Raw genomic sequence first — 13,548 nt, 5'->3', positions numbered from 1 at the left:
TACAAGATACTAGTCCCTATTCGGTTCTGATCTCCCCGTGGATACAGAAGAACTATCCCCTTCAGGGTTGAAAATTAATCTGTACAGGAACCCATAATACCTGATCCCCATCGATACCTCATTTAGTACAACAGCCTTTCCAGAGTAAACCTGACTCTGAAGAGATCCAAATTGTAGTGATTTCTGACAGGATTTATGAATAAGGACTCAAATTCATGTCAATATATCACTGGTTGGATTTCCATCGAGATTTCTATTTCTCCTTGCTACGAATGCAACAGCGTTAATTTGGATATTCACCCTCACGCAGGGTAGCGTTCCAGAGTGCTTGACAGTGGTGAAGCCTGCCACCGAGCCAGGAGGACATGACCGTAAGCACAGTCGAAGAGGAAGGTCTTCAGGCATGATCTGAAGATGGGAAAGGAGGGAGCAAAGTGGAGGGATAGAGAAAGAATGATCCAGAGTTTCTGGGTGTCATGGCTGAAAGCACAGATGCCGATGGTGGAATGGAGGGTACGAGGGACAAGCAGGACGCCAGATCCAGTCGAGTGGAGGCAGCGGGTAATGGGGTAGGGAATGAGCAGGTGGGAGAGGTAGGGAGGTGCCAGGGCATAAAGGGATTTGAAGACAAGTGTGAGGATAATCAGTACAGACCAGGGACTATTCCCCCCACCCACTCCAAGAAAAATGTGGTCACTCAATCCATGACTGTTTGTGGTACACTGCTGTGCGCAATTGGCTACCTCATTTCGGCCACAAAAATACAGTCACTACACTTTACAGTATATTCTGTGAAGCATTTTGAGACATCTCGAAGACGTGATCAGGCGCTAAATCAAATGCAAGGATTATATCACATTATTATATAACCCAGCCACCAATTTGCACAGAAATGCCCCACTAATAGCCATGAAGCGAATGATCAAATTTAAAGGGATGACTGTTGGCCAGATTGCCAGCAGAAACTTCTTTCTCTTTTTGAATAGTGTCACAAGATCTTTGATAGCCACCTGAACAGACAAACAGTTTTAGTGAATGTCAGACTATCCAGCGAGCTCTTTAATAACATCAAATACTTAAAGGAACTCCAGCAGGCTACCAACAGACCCTTTGAAATTTGAAGTTCAAAAGGTTTATTTCAAGCACCTGGGAGTTAAATAATAATCACTGAGCAAAAAAATCTGAACAGCCAATGTCTAAGAAATACTTAAGAACATAAGAAAGCACTTCATACAAGATCTACCCTATCATGGGCATCACCCCACCCATTCTGTCTCCCGAGGGAAAAGCATTGTATGGACACTCCCTGAGCACCAGAGGCAATCATTCAATGATTCCTCATACTTCTCCACATTTCTACTATTCAAAGTGAACCTTCATCCATCCACAGACATATCTCCAGTCTGCAAATGACCCAGTAAACAGCGCAATCATTGTTTCCTGTGAAATATTTATACATCTCAATCTGCAGCTATCCCAATACTTTCAAGAATGTCCTCATCCCAACATATCCATTCTTTTGAAGGAATTAATCCACATTTGTCTTGGAACCCTCTGCAACATATCTACTACTTTGTGAGATTAAAAAAAAACATTAAGTCTTCAGTTCAGTTTGTGGTTTTGAATAAGGGGTTGAGTTCTGCTGTAACTGCCCCCACCCACCTACCCACGCACTGCGACCTACTTTGATCACTTATCCTACCAACATTCCCTGTTTTGGCTCACATGAGAAACTACATGAATCTTTGAATGCTAGAAATTTTAAATAATTAGTATAAATGATCCTGACATTTGATAAAGTACCTTTCATGTCGGGAGGATGTTTCAAAGCGCTTTACGGGATATACTGTAAAGTGCAGTGACTGTGATTTTGTAAGCAAACTTAAACAACACAATAGATTGATCAGCTTCTGGAAAAGGAAAGTAGAATAACATTGTGAGTGTGAAACGTCATCAGAACAAAAGTATCTGTGACAGTCAGTGGTTTTGCAATAGATGAACATTTGACATTGGATGTGACATTTAATACAGTACATCGGTTCAGCTATAATATCCCTGCTTTCTGCAACTCTCCCAAAACTTTTTGACTTCACACCCTCTCCATTGTTTTGTTCAAAATCCATCCAAAAATCTATCTCTTCAACTGTCGTTTTGGCCACCTACCACCGAACAACCCTTCTTTCCAACTTGTTTATTGATCTCTGCCACCCCTGTAAAGTGCTTTGAGATATTTTCCCATTTGAAAGGTGCAAGTTGATGTCCTTGAACTTCTCCAAATCACAGCCAGAAGAGGAAACAGCATCAGCACACTCAACAATGAAACAGAGGAAGAAATAAGAAATGGAATGCATGGAGGAAACTAACCCCCTCTGTGTTTTTAACCTTTTGCTCTAAAGTCAGTTATTATTGCTGAGCACAGATTTGATGCATTCAGTGTATGTCACAAAAGTGTAGGCAACCCAGAACATGTCTGGTATTTAAAAACAAATATTTAATGAAAACCACAGCCTTTCATTAAATCTGCAAATCCTTTTGCACGAAATGTGCATTTTTAAAATTAGATTTTGTCAGATTCAATTTAATAAATCATTTTCTTCTCATCCGATATTTAAAAAGCTTCACTTTTCAACCCAGGAACAGCATATTAATCATTTAAATCCCATGACATTAAACCATTATTCATGTAATCTTCATTTATTAAATGTGAATAGTCCTAAATCCAGATTTGACTCTTCACCGATTAAATATAGTGGGTCAGAACATTTATTTAATTTTATTCATGATGTTACCTTTGTGACTTTCCACATAGGAATTACTTTTTGCTAATTCTTGTTTGGAATTTGGATAAAACATTACACCGAGGTTTCGTCTGCCTGTTTAAATGGACGTTATGGTTCTCATTGTATTCTTCTAAAAGAGAAAGAACTTTCTCCTGGTGTCCAGGCCAACAATTCCCTAAATAAAATTGGTCGTTCACTTCATGGCTGTTTTTGTGACACTGCTGTGTACAAATTGGCTGCTGTGTTCATTTACAAATACAACTTCATCCACTTTATAGAAATTCCCTGCAAGGCATTTTGAAACGTCCTCCCGAAGTTATAGGCACAATATAAAATGCAAGCATTAGTATTATATTATTGAGCACTGTGTTCTCTGCAAATTCATTCATGTCTGGCAGGAGAAACACCTCGACATCAAGTGATGTGTCTCCAGCTTGCTATGCCATTGCCCCACCAGTATCCTGCTGCGTTAACTGATGAGATTACGTGAGTCTGTCCAGAATCTTGTTAAAAAGATGAATCTGTCTGAAATGTTTTGATGAAGTCTGTGCTGGGGATCCAGTGTTTGAAGATCTCATTAACTGAGAATGGAAGACTTTGTGAGATGAGGAAAATAATTATGTTGCCTGCATATCACTGTGCACTGATTATTATAAAGGAACGACAGCTGTTATCCAGTAGTTAGGTGCACAATGGGAGCGGTGAAGGAAGTGAGCAACGGGATATTTTTGTCACTTTGCGGATGAATGCTATAATATTTTAATGTGAAAAATATATCCAAATCTGAAGCAGTTAAACCCAACACATGGGCCCCAGTGTGGAAGTGACCTTTCCGGATTAATGAGGTATTCCAATCACATTCAGACAGAACTATTGTACTCCTTCAGTCATTAGGAAAATATAATTGCAGTTTCATTGCTTCCGAGTGTTTCTTGGTGCCTTTCATGCCTTGTTGCTACATAGGTGAATGTCTCATTGTGTCCTGGAAACATTAAAAACAAAGTGGCTGCCTCTAACTTCTCTGGAAGATGTTTACATTTTGGAATATGAAAGAATAAACCAGCACAAAATCTGCTGAAAATTCGCTTTGCAAGTGAGAGACCTGAGTTCAATTCCAGGCAGGGCGAAACCTTGGGCAAGTTTCCTTACTCCACACGCCTAATAATAATCCCTCCAAAACAAAAAACAATAATAAATTGGTCATTTTCAATCCATGACTGTTTGTGGGACATTGCTGTGTGCAATTGGATGATGCGTTCACTCACAAATATACAGCCAATTCACTTTACAGTATATTCTGTGAAGCGCTTTGGGACGTCTAGAAGACGTGAAAAGCGCTATATCAAATGCAAGGATTATTATTATATCAAATGCACAAATTATTATTAATGTTGTTGTTTTCTGCACCCACTGTTCGTGGCCCAGATACTAGGAGGTACAAGACAGTGAAAATTATAGAGCCTGGACTCCACTGAGAGCTTCCCCACTGTAATGATACTGAATCTGAGAACACAGTGGGGTGAGAGGATCAAACCTTCACCTCACTCAGTGCTCTTTGAAAGGACTCTAAGGTGTTGAAGCATTGTGTAGCCTGCCTTATTTTAAAGGCAATGTTAACATGCAATGGCTGACCTCGCACTTGTGACATTCTCTTCACACTTAAGAGTGCTGAAACACCATTGTGTTGATTCTTCACTTTAGCTCTCAGCTTCCCCTGCTGTTTATTGCTCTCAACAGACTGCTGGGGATTGAGCATTAAAATCATCATAGTTTACAGTTTTAGAAATGGTGCTAAGATTGTGGCTCCTATATGGAGATCAATCACGTCACTAGTGTGCCAGCCTGGCTCAGTTAGTAGGACTCTCACCTCTGAGTCAGAAGGTTGTGGGTTCAAGCTCTATGTCACGATTTGGAATTTATATAGTCTAAGCTCGACACCCCTGTGCTGGGGATGTTCTGCTTTGTTGGAGGTGCCATCCATTGGATGAGATATTAAACCGAGGCCCTGTCTTCCTGTTCAGGTGGATGTTAAAGATCCCATGGCACTATTCAAAAAGATAATGGAGTTTTTTCCAGTGTTCTAATGGACAATCCCCCAAATAAAATTGGCCATTCACTCCATGGGTGTTTGTTGGTCATTGCTACGTGCAAAATTGGCTGTTGCATTCACCCACAAAATACAGTCACGGTGTTTATAGTATATCCTGCAAAACGCTTATGGACATCCTTCAGCCTTGAAAGGCACTGTATCAAATGCAAGTATTATAAAATTATTATAGTGAAAGCATTGCTCATGATGAGGAAGGGATGTGTGTCTCGGCCTTTAGCAGGGAGATGGTGACAATGCTCTTGTGCATTTCATGCTGAGCTGCGCTGCTCACCACGGAGTTCTTGGTACCTGCCCTTCACCTTGTAAGGGCTGAAATCCATGCTTGTTAAGTGTAAAATGACCAACTAGTGACTATCCTCCTTTGGGGAAACTTAATTGGGTTTTTCTGTAGCAACCTTGGAAGACCGCTTTCTTGAGAAACAAAATTGACCAACAAAATGTTGGGGACAAATGCTTAGAGTATGTTCTGTATGAATGATTGAGGACTTGGCATGTTTATCTAGGAGTATTTGCTAATATGTTGACTCTATAGGCATCTAAGCAGATTTCTAAAATAAAGTATATTCGTCACTTTATTTTAAAAACAACTTTCAGTAATTGGTAGCAGACAGGACTGTGAGCGAAGACAGCACAGTTTCAAAGAGCTATAGTCAAGAAATTTCAGCCATTTTGTTTCCAAACTGACTTGTTCAGTACATCTGCACCCATAAAACCATTGTAATAGCTGGCATCAAAGTGTTCTTTTATTTACTGCATTGTGAAGCGATGCATATCTTTTGATGCTAATGTGCCATTAAGAAGGTTCACAGAAGATCTCACTTATGGGAAGCATAAATTGCTGAACATAAACCATAGCTTTGGATTTCACACCCATTGTATGAAGATGGGTTGCACACAAGCTTAAAGTAAAGTAAATAAATTAAGTAAATAAGAAAGGATTTTATTAGATTAAATTCAACCAAATCCAATTAAGGAAATACAGATCCCTTGTAAAAGGATTTCTAAGTCTCCATGACAAATCGTTTGAAAAGCTTAGTGTGCATCAGTAAACATTTTTATATTTGGCACTGTATATTTTTTCTGTTAAAAAAATTATTCTCTGTATTTTAGTGTTCAGAGCAATTATAATACTGTATTTAACTTGCCCTTAAACTGAATACATATTTCATATCTCGTAGCCTATGAAGCCGACATTGGAGGAATTTACAAAATCGTTAGTATATACACAATGAATATATACAGGATTTGTTTTCCTCCTGTTGTTATCTACATCTGGATTATCCATAAGGTATGCAATATTTTTCGTGGGACATTGGTGTGTGAAAATTGTCACTGCATTTGGCTACAAAATGCACAGCGACTACACTACACAGTGAATCACTGAATTCGTGAACTTCGAGACGTTTTAATGACTTGAAAGGCACTATATCAAATGCAAGGAATTTATTTAGTTATGATTTTGTTGAACTATTTTAAACTTACTCTAATATTTAATGGTGCTGAATCCATAGAACAGCACTGATTTTACTTGTTTTTTTGATGCCAGATTACTATGCCAATACATTAACTCTTTGAGTGCTGAATAATCACTTTTTTTAGTTGAACGTCTGAATATCTTTTCTTCACTTAAATTGAACATTCATTTCATTGCTGTGTAAAAAATGGCTGCCATGTTTGCCTACAAAATAAACAATTACTTCATGGCTGTTTGTGGGACATTGCTTTGCGAAAATTGGCTGCTGCATTCGCACACAAATACAGTCACTTCACTTTGCAGCAAATACCGTGAAGTGCTTTGGGACATCCTCTTAATGTGAAAGTTGCTACACCAAATGCAAGGATTATTATTATAATTAATACTATTAATCACAATCAGTACACTTGATAGCAATTCTTTTTGAAGGGCTTTGAGATATTTTGGTGTTATAGTCTGTAATAACAAGCAAGGATTATTATTAGCCCCACCTCAGGGTGAAAATTCATATAATTTAAACAGACACTCCAGTGGTGGGGGTGTGTTTCATTGTTGGAGATGCTGTCCTTTGGATGAGATGTTAAACCATTGGTCAATCACTCCATGGCTACCTGTCAGACATCGCTGTGTGCAAACTGGCTGCCACATTTCACCTACAAAATACACAGTCAATCCAATTTACAGTAAATTTTTGAAATGCTTTCATCTATCTTGATGAGATAAGGAGCTATACCGAATGCTAGGATTATTATTATTATTAATATTATTAAATTGAGGTCCCATCTGCCTGTTGAGGTGGATGTTAAAGATCCCTTGGCAGTATTCGAAAAGAAAAAGGAGGTAGGACAGAACAGATAAGAATAGCCTCCTCCACAAGCTACTGCACAACTGCTATTTACTTGCTTTTCTACCGAATGGAATGATTGATGCTTATACTGTATCAGTACATCCGGTTAAACAGCTCACTCAGATTTTCTTCATCTATGTTTTATTTTTTTTGAAGAATGTTTTATTTGGAGCATGAGTATTTTAGTTTAGTATTGTGGGAAGACAACAAAAACAACAAGATTACATTTGTATAACAATAATTATAATAATAATCCTTGCATTTGATATAGCGCTTTTCACATCTTCTAGATGTCTCAAAGTGCTTCACAGAATATGCTGTAAAGTGAATTCACTGTAAATTTGTGGTCGAAACACGGCAGCCAATTGTGCACAGCAGTGTCCCACAAACAGTTGTTGATTGAAAATGACCAATTTATTATTGTTTTCTTTTTTGGCGGGATTATTATTAGGTGTCCCAAGGCACTGGACAGTGTACAGCATTTCAGACCCAAGCTAGGATCAGGGAGGGAGAAGGGAGGGGAGAGGAAGGGGGGGTGGATGATGGCATGGTCGAAGAAGAGGGTTTTGAGGTGGAACTTGAAGGAGGCTAAGGAACCTAACCTAATATTGACACAGGACTTTGTGCCAATATCTTGGAGAAGTAGCTTTGTACGTTATTTTTGGTTATGGGTAGAAAGTTACTGTGCTGATTCTACAAGATGTATGGTTGCTGTTGCACTCTTCTTGACGATTTACCAGCAGGAATAATCATTGCTTTTCTGTTGTTCTGGGGATCATATTGGTCTATTTGGAGATTTCTCAACGGTCTCTATGTTCCATTGTGAGAGTCTTTATTCAGATGTAAGGTGTAGGTTACATTCAGGTATTGCTTGATTGAGGCTGATGTTTTGTTAGTACAATATGCTTAGTGTAGTTAGACAGGGACGTGAACATTGATTCTGTGGCTATGGAACTGATGATAGCACATTATCTTGCAATGGGAAACATTTTATGTAGCTGCCACAATGAGAAGTGAAGTAACACCAGTAAACGTGTGGATGGAACAGCAGCTTGCAATTGGAGACAAGCAACTTGATTGTTGAGCCTTTCAATCAAATCACAACATTTTATAACAGTAATCCTTGCATTTGATATAGCGCCTTATCGCGTCTTTGAGATATCTCAAAGCGCTACACAGAATATCCTGTAGACTGTACATTTTGTGGGCAAAACACAGCTGCCAATTGTGCACAGCAGTGTATCACAAACAGTCGTGGACTGAGTGACCCACATTCTCAATATTTGGCACAATTTTAAACAAGTTGATGAAAATTTGGGAATTTTTTGAATAGTTTCCAGCCTTTTTATGTTCCTGGGCTCTGGTGGGATATGAGTTAGGATAAGTCTCTGTTCGAGGATAGTTTGGTGAAGGAATGAGTGAAAGATGAGGTCTCAGGTACCTGAAGTGAAGAGATGGGGTCTGAGGTAACCTGGGCAAAAGAGTTCAAAACTAAGCTTTGCCAAAGGGTTTGAAATGATAGTTTTCTTAATTGTGCCTTTAAGTCTGTTCTTAAATGTTTAAAAAATATAATAGATTACAAAATAACTCAAACCCAAGCACATCCAGGTTCATTAATAAATGTACATTTGACATTGCTTTTTCAGCTTGCTGTATAATACACAGCAAGTGAGAGAGATCTTCCCTTAGTCAATTATTGAAGGAACCGACAACGTGACAAATTAAAAGTCAGCAAAAGGTTTCAATTATATCAGAATTTGAAAGCTTGGCTGAGTGCATCAGTTACCAGGATTATTTCCCCTGGCTGTCAATATGCAAAGAGATCAATTTTCATCAGCATTAAAGTGGCCAGTCTCAACAAGAATGCAGATGTGTGTATCCGAGATTGCTGTGTCTCAGACTGAGGTTCACATACTCCTAAGGTTCACAGCAAGAGCTTTTTTGAAAAACAATTGCTCCCCAACAAAAGGGCAGAAATTTAGGATAATCACAAAAGGAATTAAAGGGGAAGTTAGAAAGAAATACACATTGGGTGGAGGGAGCCTGGAAGTCTCTGCAAGGAAGCATAGTTGAAACTAGCATCCGTAAATTATTTTAAAAAATAAATGCTTGAAAAGGATAAATATTAAAATGCATGAGGAGCGAGCAGGAGAGTGTGATTAGGTCAGGTGGCTCACTTGGAGAATACACTAGCACAGACCTGATGAGCTGAATGGCCTGTTTCTGTGGTGTAGCATTCTCTGGTTCTAAGGATCAAGTGAAAAGTGCTGAAGAACCCAGTAACTGAAAGAGTTAACATACAGGTGGGTAGGTTACAGAACCTGTCTTTCTTACGAGCAAAAGATATCTTTCTTCATGAAGTTCAGGAGGTTGTAACTGTATATCAGTTAATAGCTTTTAATATGCTTTGCTTTATATCTTCTTAGGCAACACACTTTGCATAGCACAAAGCTCTTTTTATTCTTGCTCGAGCTGTGGAGCAGCTGCAATGTAAAATAGAGCAGTTTTGCTGCATGGAATGTGATACTGAGCTGTGTTAAACACATTCAATTAATTACATGTTCCTTAACAATAGATTAATTTATGTTCTTAAATACTATATATCATATTGTAATTCTTACCAATCTTTTTGCGCTAAAGTAGTGGAAGATTTGCTGTTGCAATGTGTACATTGTTTTCAACCATTTCTTCCAGTTTTGGGCTTCCAGGGGTAAATACAATTTCAATCAGGAATTCCCATGCAACATTTGCATTAAAAGTTAAATTCCAACTCTAATTTGTGATTGACTGTTTTTGAAACATCACACAATGTCAGTATTGCCAACGTTCTGCAAGATCACACAAATACATCACTGATTTGATAGCTTGTGAGGCAGGCAGGGACTATAAAGAGCGTACTGTAGTCACCTGGATATTCAACTTGATTGCATCTAAAGTGAATATGTTAAGGGTGTGAATGGAAACCTTGCAGTGTATAGGACTTAAAAAATCCTTTGCTAAAATCTGTAATATCTGGAACATGACGAGACACAGAATAGTAGACTTAGGGCAGTGGAAAGAGTAGGAATGTGATACAGTGGGCAAGGTTCTGGGTACAGAAATGTAGCCTAAAAGTGAATTAAGGGAAAATTCAATAGATTCTCTGCTGATTTAACATTTCAGAACGCCAGAATTTAATAAATTGTTAAATATCGTCTTCATTTTGAACCTGGTTTCCCTTATTGATATTTGAACCTTGGAGTAACAGTGGGACAAGGCTTCCTTAAAACCAATATCTCACCAGTCCCCAAAGATTTGATCTAATCTCAGTCTGTGAGACCATTTTGCCTTAAAAATTAAGGCCCTTAGAATTGTTGAAAGTGCTTAAATTCAGTGCTAATTTTGGAAACTGTTTTTCAACATTTGTTTTAAAAATGAAGTAAAAATTAAATTGAAGAATTTTCCATTACTCTGCCTAATCTTAAATTTTGAAACAAAATGATCTCAATGACTAAGGCAAGGTGGAATTTCGAGCCTCATATTGTCAGTGGTCCTGAGGTCGGTTCTGTCCAGATTAAATAATCAAACCTTTGAACACTGCTTCACTCTCAGGGGTTTACTAGGATTGTCTGCTTCTTGCACTTAAAAGACTTTTGTATTATTATGTCTGACACTCTTCTGAAGAAGGGAATCAATTTAAGCGGCAGTAAGTAAAAAATGCAAAGCAAGTTACAACACAATGCATTTTTTCTTTAGAAGTACAGATTCTAAGAAGTAGGGTGGAACACTGCTTTCATCTCGGGGACTAGGGTTCAAATCCAGCCCGTACTGAATTCATCAGACGATATTTCAAATGAAATAACTTTGGGAAGCCTCAATCCAGTTCCCACTGGTCTTAAGACTTTAAGATAAAACTAGGCATGCTTCGGAACAGAAATGAATTATACATTCTCACTCAAAGTGATCACAATATAAATGATATGGGGAATGAAACTGTCACACTGGTGTAGTGGGTATTATTATTCTGAGTCTAAGGTTAAGACCCATTGGTATGGCTATACTTTTCAACCAGCTTGTGCCATGTCTGACCTGGGAGTGCTTGATATTGTCACTGGATACAAAGAGGAAAAATTCCCCAGAGTTGTCATTCCTCACAAAAGCCCCGGTAATTTGTTTTATAAATACAGGTCTGTTTGTTGTAAAATGGATATAAGAGCATTCTGAAAGCACTTTTTTTTCTTTTGAATAGAAGGAAGTGGGTGGACATTTTTTTAGTTAGGTCACTTTTTATCTCGGTGTTTTAAAATCTGAGAAAAAGCATGGTCTGGATTTCATTCTTTGAAGGAATCAACCGGCGGCATAAATACATTGTTTACGTATTGCAGTTTAACTCACATATTATTTATGTCTTTACTTTTGATTTATCTATTTCAAATGTTTTTTTAGACTCAAATTTCCATTTACAGTCTGTCAAAGTATATTTTCCCGTCTCTCATAAAGGCACTGACTTATACTGGAATATAATTGTATTGGTGCTACATATTGTCCAGTATCTCGATCAATTGTCTACTCTTCATATGTGGGTCTGGGCAGTCAGATTTTGTAGGCCATCTTAGCCTGCAAGTGGCCTAAATCTCAATGACTTAACTGTAGCCTCAGGATAATACTAATACACCAATGTGACATCTTTATTTCCAAAAGGCAAAGTACTGCAGATGCTGACATGCAGCAGATCATTATTCCCAATATCATTTACATTGTGATCACTTATGCTTTGTGCTGTTCACATTTGCCTACCTTTCACCAGGAATCACGGGATAGGAATGAGGTGAAGGAATCCTGGCTGATCTTTCCATTCCCCAGCCCACAAGTGTGAGGCACAACACCAGCTAAGATCAGCTAACATTACAGAACATGAATCTAACCTTCAACCTTCCTGATCTTTTGATATTAGTTTCACACTAAGCAGTGACTTTACCAACTGAGCCATCAGCAGAGCCCCTCAAGGTGAATGCTTCTGGGAATGACACTTGAAATGACACTAGTGTTTTCATTAGCCTGACTCAGTTCATCCAATATCCATGTGAGAGGACAAGGAAGTGGGATTCCTGATAGTGGGTATCCCAGGGTAGAGGGCGAGAGGAAGGGGCGGAGGTCATTGGGCTTGACCCTGACAACAACTTGTTGAGTCCTTCATGTAGGATACTGTCTCAGAACACTGAACCCTCAACTTACCCGAGGAACACGTTGCAGTTGCACCTCCAGAAACCCTGTCTGATGGTACCTTGCTGTAAGCCACACGTCCCACTCTCCTTTCTCTGTGCTTAGTGCCCCACCATGTGCTATCCAAGTATCTATCTTGCCCTCTATCTTGACCTGAACGGTTCATTAAAAGAGCAGATGAGCACAAAAGCCATAACATGTCTTAAACAAGTTACAGCTAAATGATCATCAGTTCCTGGTATTCAGTTACTCATGCCAACTCCAGACTCCTCCTCTCCCTCAAGGATGGGGCTCATCTCCTGTTGTTATTGAGTTCTGACAAAAGGTCATTGACCAGAAACGTTAACTCATTTTCCTCTCTCCATGGATGCTGCCTGACCTGCTGCGTGTTCCCAGTGACTTCTGTGTTTATTTCAGATTTCCAGCATCTGCAGTACTTTGGCTTTTGTTGTTATCGATATTATTTGCAGGATTTCATTCTGGAGGGGTAAAGTGGTTTAGAAACACTGACTAGATCAATTGTTGGGGGTATTAAGAATTAAGTTACAGTTAATTTTCTAACATTATCAAGTTTTCATTGCAATTGATGCTTTTGTCAATCTTGGACCTGGATTTAATAATGAGGACAGATTTAGGGCAACCTGATTCATGCCTGACATTTAGATAATAGGCAGAATCTACAATGAGTGTCCAAACACAATGGATCATCAATCAACAAGAATGAGCTCCAGCAACACCTCTGTTCTGTGCCAAATCACATTATAATGATAATCCTTGCATCTGATATAACAACTTATCATCAGCAACAACAACAAATTATATTTGTATAGCACCTTTCACGTCGGGAGGATGTGAAAGGCGCCTCTCCCACACCAGGCTCCGTGACCCTATCACCTGCATCCTCGCCTGATTCCACTGGTTTCCCATCACACAGAGGATACACTTCAAGATCCTGGTACTCACCTTCAAAGCCCTCCATGGCCTTGCTCACCCCTAACACCTGAGGTGTGGAGGCGCTGACGGAAACCAATCAGGAGGGCCTCGTTCTTGTTGACGTTCAACTGAAGAAAGTTTGCTCTCATCCAGGACTTGATGTCTGACAGACATTCTATCAGGACAGGAGTGATCCTGGAGG

This window comes from Callorhinchus milii, unplaced genomic scaffold (assembly GCF_018977255.1).
Source record: "Callorhinchus milii isolate IMCB2004 unplaced genomic scaffold, IMCB_Cmil_1.0 Scaffold1, whole genome shotgun sequence".
NCBI classification, from domain to species: Eukaryota; Metazoa; Chordata; class Chondrichthyes; order Chimaeriformes; family Callorhinchidae; genus Callorhinchus; species Callorhinchus milii.
Note: the sequence above shows the minus strand (reverse complement) of the source record.